The sequence below is a fragment of the Notothenia rossii genome, assembly GCF_949606895.1.
Source record: "Notothenia rossii genome assembly, chromosome: 10".
NCBI lineage: Eukaryota > Metazoa > Chordata > Actinopteri > Perciformes > Nototheniidae > Notothenia > Notothenia rossii.
This window is the reverse complement of record NC_136908.1, coordinates 45,865,697-45,877,211: the sequence shown is the minus strand read 5'-3', so window position 1 is coordinate 45,877,211 and position 11,515 is coordinate 45,865,697.

The window sequence follows — 11,515 nt, the reverse complement described above, 5'->3', positions numbered from 1 at the left end:
TTCCGGTTGAAGATCTATCCACCTTGGGACCCGTTATCATTTGCGGGGACCGTTTCCACGTTTCCGTTACGGCCTTGTGTGCCCGAACGGGCATAACGAAAGAGAAAAATTGCAGACACAACCGTTTGCGTTATCGTGTAAACACAGCCTTAAACCGTGCTCCGCGCTGTAGTGGAAATGTGCAATTAGAGGCTCATTAAAATACACACTGTTTAAAAACAATATTTTCACAATAGAGTGCACTTAGTCCAAGTAAAACACACAGCGCCAACATCTCATTTATTTTATCCATTATTCATCTGATTCTCCTTATCTCCTCTTCTGTGATTATAGTAATTTGGAAAAAGTAAAAACCAGCCCCAGAGCTGCTGAGGAACACTGACCTGTGTGTACTCCCATCAGCGGGCCAGTTGCATTGTGGTCCAGTTGCAGTTTAAAAGCTTCATGCAAGGTCAGCTGAAGGGAGAATATATAAATCATGAGTAAGACATGGAGGGGGAGAAAAGTAAGGGAGACTGTAACAGGAAATGACTTTACTCACTTATTAACTTAACCCTCCTGTCGTGTTCGTGTCAAATCTGACCGGTTTACTAATTTCATTTCCATCTTTCTTTCTTTTAAATCTTATTTGATTTAAAAAAACAAATGTTAAACAGAATATCGTATTGGTAGAACACTGACATATATATATTTTTATATATATTCAACAATATATATATATTTAACAAAAATATATATTTAACAACAATTATAATAATAGTGTCCGAAAATGAGCATTTAAAACAGTCCAATTTGACCGGGAACACCAAAGTAAGGGGGAGATACGAAGAGGACAGGAGGGGAGACAGTACTGTGTGATAACTCTGTGCTGAGGTTTATCTGTGTTTACGTCTGCGCTCAGCCTGAAAAACATCCTAATCGAGGAGATGTATTACAATGTTATTAGTTACTCTCTGCACCAACCACAAGACCTTCACCTTCTGTTAAAGTGAGAACATCCTGATACTGCCTCCCACGCTCTCCATCCTCTGTGTTTAAATATGCAACTCAAACTCTTTGTCTATCACTCTGCAGACAGTGAAGCTCTCTGAAGGACTGACTGAACTTTCTTATAATAAATTAAATACAGCAGCTGAATGGTTTGCTTCCTTATTCACATCTGATAAATGAAAATGGCGCCATAGAGACATAATTGTTAATGTGTTTTATCACTAATGGTGAAATACAACTTTAAAAATGTGTTTTTTCCCTTTGAGGACAGAAGTCAAGAATATACATTCATTACAATAATATATCAAAACCAAATATGATTCATGACATTAAGGGGTTAAACATGAATTCATAGAAGAGCACTGATTACCTTTCAGCAGGGCATTGGGTATTTTCCAGCAGAAAACATTTTAAAGACACAACTATTTACACTATCAGAGACACACACTTGATTTAAAATCCCAAGGGTGTGTTTGCAAAGGCAAGAAATGCAAGGGTAACCACTGTTTAGTAAACACACACACATGCACACTTACATAATATATGCATAAACACACACATCCTTGATGAGGCCCATATGGGATCTCTCATCAGGTTATGTAATAGGTATTTAGCATGTTTATAGATATTAGAAAATGTTTTATAGTTAATCCCAATAACAACAGTTTAGATATAGGACACCAATGTATTGAATGTTACTATTTTATAATGTGTCACTATGATACTGTCGCTATTTCTGATATGCTGACAGTGGATATGTTTGTGCAGCATCGTAAACAGTGATAACTTATTGTCCAAATAATGGTCATATGTTGGCTTTAAGACTAGATTTCAAACACTGTCTCAATGAACATGCTGTTTCTGTGTTTGTGTTCGAGTGAGATTGGGCCTTTGGTTAAAACTGGTGAAAAGTTACCACTTCCTGTTTCCTGCTATAATACAGCAGTTTCCAACATTTGGCCTGGTTTCAGTGTGTGTGAAAAGGGATGGTGTGCTGATGCTCAGGCTGATCTGAGATCTGTGGTTCCCGTGGTGCAGATGGGTCAGGATATACAAGTCTGTTTTTTTTTTTTAAATCTTGCATGTCATAAAAAACGTTTGTATGCATACAGGAAAAAGGTTTCACTCTTGTGACATTGTCATAAACTGCAGGTTGGATCTGGCTATTCTTTGTTTCTTCAGAGTGCGCATTTCTCCCACACACATTACGTATAAAGACGTAATGTGACCCCCCCCCCCCCCCCCTCAGTGTCATTTCAGGTAGCTATAGAAAAACAGGGCCACTCTGTAAGTCCGCAAATTGATCATGACAGCAGGAAGAATGCAAAGACTCTTACTGTACACACACAGTTTGCATTTCACATCTGCTCTCTTCTTTAACTTTGAATAAACTAATATTACATTTGCTCAATCATTTCTTTCATTAGGTAGGGTTATACTTCTGACTGGAGTTGTGTGACTGTGCAGAGCTGAAAGGGCTCACTTCCTGGATTAATTAATTATAACTATCACTTAATTATTCACCTGAAAGCAGCGTCATGCGGCTTATTCTCAGCACACAGTGACGGGTAAGTCCGAAATGTATTTTCCACTCAAACAAGATCCTAAATGTCAGGCTTCCTACAAGATTTGGAAGCAAAACATGTTTAAGAAACTACCATACATGAATCAGACAAGCATCATACTGTAGTCAAGTTCAAACTTTACAGCCATGGTGTTCTTTTTTCACTCTGTCGACCTCTTACACTTTACTACATTTGTGTTTGGCTGACACACAAGCTTGAAAAAGCCACATGCATGTTGGAGATCTGTGTTATTAAAGGGTCATTTGAGACCTCATAGTTTATGGTGTAAACTGTTTCTGTGTGTGTGAAGTCCCACATTAACTCCATTGCAGGTGCGGATCTAGACAAATATTCATGGGGTGGCAAGAGGGTGGCAGGAGAATTTCAGGGGTGGCATCCCCTGGCAGAAGTATATGCTGATTTAATCGCAGTCATATCAATTAATGTTAACTTGGAAAGCCACAATATTTATTTTAACTCAATAACATTTGGTGACATCATTGTGGCACATCAGTAAAGCCTTACATATAAATACTGTATATAAGGTGACAGACATCATTTAATGCATTTTAACTGAACAATAACTGAATGAGTTTGTTTCACTCTTAGTCCAGCAGGGGTACCAAATCTATGCAGACTGCTGCAGTACTGTAAGTACATTAATTAACTGTCTCGTCGATGTTTGTCTAAATTAATATGACACTATTAACAATCATATCATTCCCATCAGCTGTCAATCACTGTTATGATTCACATATTCAGTGTTATTATTAAATAAACTATATTTTTTGGAGGAGTTAATGATGAATGTTTCTCAAGATGCTTGCTCACCCTCCTTCAAATTTGAAAGACAAGTAATTACTGTCATAAATCAAAATAATCAAAAGAACAGTTCAACGCCCCACAACTTTATTGCAAACACTTACAACCTTGACTTTACATCAGAAAGAACAAACATTAAAGAAGTGACTAACTACATTAGTTAGGGTTAAAAAACGTGTATTCAGCTCAAACACATACATCGCTGCAGTTATTATCCAGTGGAAAGCCCCTACCTACTGGCCTAGTTAAATTGGTGGTTACTTTTTTTCTGCTCGGGCAGTGTAGTTTTACACACCGTCTTATTTGACTTTCTCAGGACTTAAAACAGTTTTTTTGGGGCAGACCCCCACAAAAAAAACATATATTTACACACGTAAGGTCATCGCCTTAACAGTTTATTATGCTCATCGAGTCATCCGTGAGCAGAGCATCAAGTTGGCATGCCTATAACAGCTGAATGTGGCGATTAGCATCTTGCTCCACAAAACGCCTAACAAACTTATTAAGATTTAAAGCTATGGTGCATTTCGATTCAATGCTGAGTACAGCCTGAAGAACATATCAAGGATTAAAAAACGAATGTCACAACAGAACGTAGAAAAGCTTGTCCATGCTTTTATCTTTAGTAGACTCGACTACTGCAATAGTGTATTCACAGGGCTGACAAAAAAAATACATCAGAAAGCTGCAGCTGATTCAGAACGCTTGCTCGAGTCCTCACTAACATTAAAAGAGTGGATCACATCAGTCCGGTTCTGAAATCTTTACATTGGCTTCCAGTTGGCCAAAGAATTGATTTTAAAATACTATTGCTAGTTTTTAAATCATTACATGGTTTAGGACCAAAGTATATTGTTAAGCCAACATTTCAAGGATGCTACATCATCAAGTGGCGCAGCAGGACCGTTCCAATGTCCAGGGGCCCTTCTCACTTCTCTTATTTTTAATATCCTCGCTCCTCGGTCTCGGTCGCACCGGAAGTTGATTTGTCTGCGCCATCTTGAGTAGCGTCCCAATGGCCTTATTTTTGCCGGAAGACCGAGGAGGGAGGAGCGAGGAGCGATAATGGAGGAGCTATAATCGAGGAACCACCAGACCATCCTTCGATGGAATCCTCAGACACTCGCCCAGCCCCTTACTGCTGCTGTAAGACGATCAGCTGTGCAGCGTCATCACAAACGGACGTCGCTTCACGTGACGTTCCGGAGGAAAGGACGTCCCATTGCTCTTAAAACTCGCTTCATGCTTCCCATGTGGGAGGGACTAGTCGCAGGGAAACGACGCAAGTGAGGGACGCAAGGAATCAATTTAACCGAAGTGAGAAGGGCCCCAGGGCTGCGTTTCACTTCTCAAATTTTTCATTTCCTCGCTCCTCGGTCTCGGTCTCACCGGAAGTTGATTTGTCTGCGCCATCTTGAGTAGCGTCCCAGTGGCCTTATTTTTGCCGGAGGACTGAGGATCGAGGAGCGAGGAGCGATAACGGAGGAGCGATAACCGAGGAACCACCAGACCACCCTTCGATTAAATCCTCAGACACTCGCCCCGCCCTCTTACTGTGTTTCGCTCACTGATTGGACGAGGCAGTGCATGCACTGATCTGATGCTTCTTGACATGAGAGCAGTTTTCCAGCGGAGTGAAGAAAATACATGAACCTCACGGGAGTCACTCCTCAGTTTATACTGTGTTTTGTTTCAATTAATGTATCATTTAGTTACAAATATGTGATATATCTGAACAACAAAGTGGTCAGAAATCCTTTTCTTCATTTATTGGAAACATTTTCATGATCGCTTTTTTCGTTTTATATTTTAAGAATGGCGTTTATCTTTTTTGAGAATGAGTTCTTATTTTATTTTATTTATTTGGGTCTACAACATACGGTGGCCGGCAGGTGCAAACGCTAAACAACGGCCAAAAACACACACATAAGCAGGAAACACCTGCAAATAATGAAATGAAAAACCAACAAACCCTGAAAACAAATACAACAGAAAAACGCTGCATTTACAGAAATGATGCAAGCTAAACCTACAACACACAAAGCCCGAAAAAAAACGCAACAGAAAAACGCTGCAAATACAAAAACGATATGCAAAGTCAAAAGCACATACAACCAAAAAACACATTACAAAAAAAAAACACATTACAAAAAAAAAACATTCCGGAAGTGCTCCAGGCCTCTAGGGGGCGCGCTACGTGGAACAGATTGATGTATGACCAGACATAGAGAGAACGAACAAGAGTGATGGAAATCGGGAGGAAAGAAAGTTCATTTAAGTGGAGAAAGATATAAGAAGGTAAGTTTTGTTTTGTTTTTATACATAGAGCGTCATATTTATATAGCTAGCGTTAGTGTGCCTAACTACTACACCAGCTGAGGAGAGGAGAGCTTCACGTGAAGAGAAGATAAAGTGAGGTAAGTACATTGTTAAAAGAGATGACAAATCAAGTGCAGTCAAATAACCCGGGCCATAGTGAGTACCGCGGAAAAAGGACATTTGAATTCTTAGCAGTTTGTTTATATGTATGTATTTGTGTATAGATGTTGCAACTATACAGAGCTTTAGCAATTGCCTGTAATTATAGTCATGCTAATAAAGCTATTGAATTGAATTGAGAGAGAAAGAGAGAGAGAGAAGTGACAAAATGTGAAGAGGGACAAAGTAATGACAGGATAGTAGTGTGCATTAGACATGCTCAAGAACAAATATAGAGAATACATTCAAGGTGAGAGAGAGACAAAACACAGATTCAACGGTAAACATGATGTATCTTTCTATTTATTTAGCTAACCACTATTTAGACTATGAGTTTTTGATTGACTTGATTAAATGGATTTACTACATCAATGCATGTGTTTTCAGGCTGCCATGTTTTGTCCTTTCTGTGGCCAACATCTGGGGACAGTTCAAGTGTTCTGTAGCTCCTGTGGCAAACATGTACAGTTTTTGGCAGAAGTTGAACACAACAGTAAGTTCTTTTTTTTATTGTATCTGTTTCAAATGCAAGAAATAAGGATTCAACACACTACTCTGTTTAGAATACTAATTGGCAGATGCATACACTAGTTATCAGCATGATGGACACATTTTTTTCATTGTCTGTTCATGTGAAATATGGACCAATGCATTAAATACACAAAACAGCTTATATTATACATTCATAATTGTGTATTAGTTCTCTCTTTATAGAGACAATTATACATTCAGAATCAGATTTTGAGACATGATGTTTTCTTCTTTTTTTCCTTGTGGTTTTTTTTTTTACAATCAGCATCTGACAGCCCCACAGAAGAGGACCTCATTCGGAAATACTTTCATGATGGCTTCAGCTACGATGACATTTAGGATTTTCTGGAAACTACCCACAATGTAAAAATGAGTCTGCGTACTTTAAAGACTAAATTAAAAAGTCTTTCATTATCAAGGAAAAAAAACTACTCCCCTCTGGCTAATGTTCGTGCTGCCATTCAAGAGGAGCTAAATGGAACTGGCCAGCATTACGGTTACCGCTCGATGTGTCAGACATTGCGGCAAAAGCACACAAAAAGGGATGAGGTCATGAACTTGATGAGAGAGCTTGATCCCTCTGGAGTTCAACTTCGCAGTAATAGAAGATTTGTACGAAGAAAATACAGCTCTGAAGGACCCAACCACGTCTGGCATGTTGATGGCTATGATAAGCTAAAGCCCTATGGTTTGGCCATCAGCGGATGTATTGATGGCTACTCCAGAAAAGTATTGTGGTTGAAGTGTGGAGCAACAAACAATGACCCTGGGGTCATTGCTCAAAATTACATACATTGTGTCACAGAGCATGGAGTCATACCTATGAGACTGCGTACAGACTGCGGCACTGAAAACGGCACAATGGCAGCCACCCAGTGTGCTTTAAGACCAAGACACACTGACCATTTTGCTGGGGCTGCCACGTCACATGTATGGCTCTTCAAAAGCAAATCAAAGAATTGAAAGCTGGTGGTCGTACTTCAGAAAACAGAGGTGTGGTGCTTCTTTCTTTTTTTTTTACATCCTTGACAGTGAACATAGTATATCATAAAAAGTAACGTAATTATATTTTCAGTGTATTAGTTCCGATCTCCTACAATAATTGTTTTACAACTAAACTCTGCACGACAGGCACAGCCAAAACATGGTATGCCTAGTGTGGTTGCTGATTTCCTTTTAATTTAATTGATCGGAATCATCAGTTAAAACACAGATTACCCCTTTATCTCTGTTCCTTAATACAGTTCTTATAAATATGACTCATTGATACCACAGGTTTACTGTTATTTGTTATATTTATTTTGAATCCCTTTAAATGGAAATCATCAATGTATAAAAAAAAGCTCTCATTTGAATCTGTTTCTTCAGGTCTCAATTTTGGATGGATCTCAAGAATGACCTGAGAGAAAAACATCACTTCAGTGGCGGTCATGCGCACACATGCCGAGTGCAGTTTGTCTTCATGGGTGTGCTACAGAGGGACCTTGACGAATGCAGGGAAAAGTGGAACACGCATATTATCAGACCTGTAAACCAGTCTCGTTGTCCATCCAGGAAACCAGATGTCATGTACAACCTGCCACACAGGTTTGTTTCTATCAATTAAACATATTTCTCAATTTTGTTCAGATTTATTTTTAGTAACTGCCTAATATTCTAAGAAAAAATCAGTTGCCCCAAAGTACATTTTTCACTATAAATTAAGATTGTGTCATAATCTATTCACCTCAGTCAGTCAGTTACTACTCAAATAATATCTACTATTAAGTGACAGTAACTTTTTTAATTTTCAAAGCATTCAACAACAAAACAACATTTCAAGAACAATTTTGTACATGTGAATATTAAACTGTTGAACATATTGCACATCCAGGTACGATGGAACTGACTGTGGGTTCCCAGTCCCACAAGACGACTTGGGCCAGTTTGTTCTGGACTCGACCAACAGTCTATGTGGAGACGACCACTTCCAGGAACCCTTTGAGAACCTTCAAAGAACGAGTGGTCTAATGCAACCCTTGAGCTGGGAGTCTTGTGTTGCGAACTATATAACTATGAAGAACATGGCTAATTTGTAAATTGTAAGCCCAGCTTTCAATAAAGTCCAAAACCAGGCGAATTTTGGATTCCAAAGTCCATGTTGCTTTCAAACTGTTCGTAGGTGCTTGACATTGGTATTTCTATTGTGTTTGAGCAGGTTCTGCCGATTGGAAAGCGAGATGTCCGGTGAAAAAACAATTGGGGTCTCGGCTGGATTCCAGACGGTAGCAGGGTGTTTAATCCTGTTGGGAACATCCGGATGTCACTGAGGAGGAGTCCTGTTCGTTTTTCTGAGAAGAAAAAATAGTATTACGTTTTTTTTTTTTTTTTTAAATATCAAGATTGATAGAACTGCCATTAATAGCAAATTATTTTAAGATGTGAACAATGTTGGAACTCAAATAAACCTTCTTTTTCAAGAAGATAGTCTCTCCAAAATCCCAGCACCCTGGTTTCCTCATGGCGTCTTGAGCTTCCTTTTTCGCTGCTGTGCTGAACCTCAAAGACTTCCCCCAATGTGGCAGAAGTCAGCTCTACCACACTTGAGCACATAAAAGCTCTGAAAACACTTCCATGCTGCTCCAAAGCATGAATCACATCCAAGGCTTCAAGTCCGTCTTTGAATCTAGGAAACATTAGACACAAAGACCCATCAATCTACTATCACCAGGTTAGTAACAATATCTGAAAAAAGTATTAGAACCAATTTTAGATCTACTTCATTTCTTAATGACCTCTGGGTTTTACATGCATTAAAGTAAATCAATCAATAATCTTTACATATTTCTGTTTCATATTTTACTTTTTGACCAAGACCAATAACATATATTAAATAAAGTCAGAATAACTTCTGTGAAAGTAACTAAACTGATAATAAAATTATCTCCAAATGCAGGATTAACCAGTGAATCGATGCAACTCTACCCTTGTAAACCCTCAATCGCCTTGGTATCACAATTGGTCATAGAACGCTTGATTTAGGCTTTTCTTATCTTTAAATGTTTGTTCCGAGCTTCAATACACGTTAAACTGCTTTTAATAATTTTAATGAAGTTTTAAATGCAATTTTTGTATTTTCTGAAAGTGTAAAGCACTTGGAAATGCTTTGTGTCTGAATGGTGCTAATATAAATTATAACCTTGCTTTAACATCTAAATGGTGATGTGTTTGACTCGATAACAATTAAAATATATTGAACTTAGGTTAAATAGTGCAGAAACATTACCTTTGTATGGCAAAATGGTTGCGGTAAATAATGTACCTCTGCATGAAATCCTATGATTGCGTTTTTGCCATCCACACCATCAGGGTACTGCAAGCAACCTGCAGTCTGCAACAAGCTGGAATTTCTGTCGATTGATGCATGTAGTTCCTCCAATGTAGCTGCGCTGGATATCTAAGGTAAAAAACAATCTTAATCCATAAACATAAATCAATATGATGTCAAACTCGCATATGACGGAAGACAGGTAATTTATCAAATTAAAAATATATATTCTCAATAATTCTTTCCCTCCTATGGTGTTCGGTTTAAATCTGACTGATTTACTACTCTCATTACATAGTATCATAAATGTAAGTGTCCTTTGGTTTCTTGAAAGGTAAATAAATCCAAGTTATTCTTCTTATTATTAAACATTGTGTTTTACACTTAATTATCTCAATCATTTTTGACCAGCTGCAGAGGGGGGCAAGAATTATGAATGATACCTAATGTAAGGAGTTGCATTAATCAAAGTGGCAAGATATTAAAGCGTATATAACTATATCCATGTCATGAAAGGAGGAATACATTTTAAATATTGTTCTAGGATGACATAAACTTGTTCTTACTAGTGTACTTTTGTTTAATGATATTTGTAATGACAGTTAGGTATGATAAATAAATACTGCATCATTTCTAATGATTTTCTAATTTCTAATGCTTTGCCATAACAGCTAGCTAAGTTTGTTCGTTATGGTTCCAAAAGAGGCTATAAAAGCCCAATAACAAACTATCGAAGGCCGGACAATATAAAAACCAAATTCTTCACAGGTTATAAGGGAGACAATTTCATGTTGTATGTTGGGCTGTGATAGTAAAATAACAAATGTTTGCCCTAATATGCCAGCCTACCTCAAGCAGGGAAGCTCTCATAGAGTCAACAGTAATGTCTTCAATGATGGCTTCAATGTTGGTGTTTTTCATTTCAGTGAGGTGCTGGTAGAGCGTCTCTGACAGGAAGCGGGGGCCTGGACCACCATGAACTACAGAAGTTGCAATCATCCTCGGTAAAATGTCAACGCGTGGAGTATGTCAGGACCCTGAGGAGCGTTACAGTGTGCTTATTGTGTACTTTCGTGTCAATAATGTGGCTCTTTTGGCAGTTTATCTGAAGGTGTGCGGCTGTTGCTCTGAGGAAAGATGAGGCTGAATTTACAATGGACCTTAATGGAGACATGGGAAACGTTTTCGTCACTTCGTACCCTCAAGAAGCATTTTGTTTAATTTTTTTGCTTCATTTTCTTTTGTTTTCGTTTTTATAATCCTATCGATATCAATAATGTAGCGAGCATAGTGACATGGGCGGCTCGCGCGGGCTACCTACTGTCATGACTTCGGAACCTTGTGCTTTTTCCCGTCGTTTTCCCTGTTTTTTGTGTGCTTGGCAGGGTTGTCTTACAATAGGGTCTTCGCCGACCTCTGGTCTCAGACCCTAATAATCAAAATACATTCAGGTAAATACGGTGTTTTATATTCAAGGTAATCAAATTCATTTTAAGTTATCAATTGTTTCTTGCTTTAGAATCTTAATTCCTCAAAGTAAAAGGCATGTTTTGAAGATTAAAACAAGTTTTTCAAAGTTTATTATGCTGATAAAATCCCAATGTGTGCAATGTTCTGCAGTGCAGTATTCACATCACAGCAGGAAAACTGCCTGATGGAAATGTATTGTTGTAATATACCGGTAAGTTTCATTTTCTTTCCTCCCTTCCTTCCTCAGGTCTATTGACCATGTTATTTTCATTGTCTCTATGGTGACAGATAATAAACCCAGATTCACACCTCATAACGAGCCGTTTCCTGATTGGCCGGAGCAAGAGGCTTC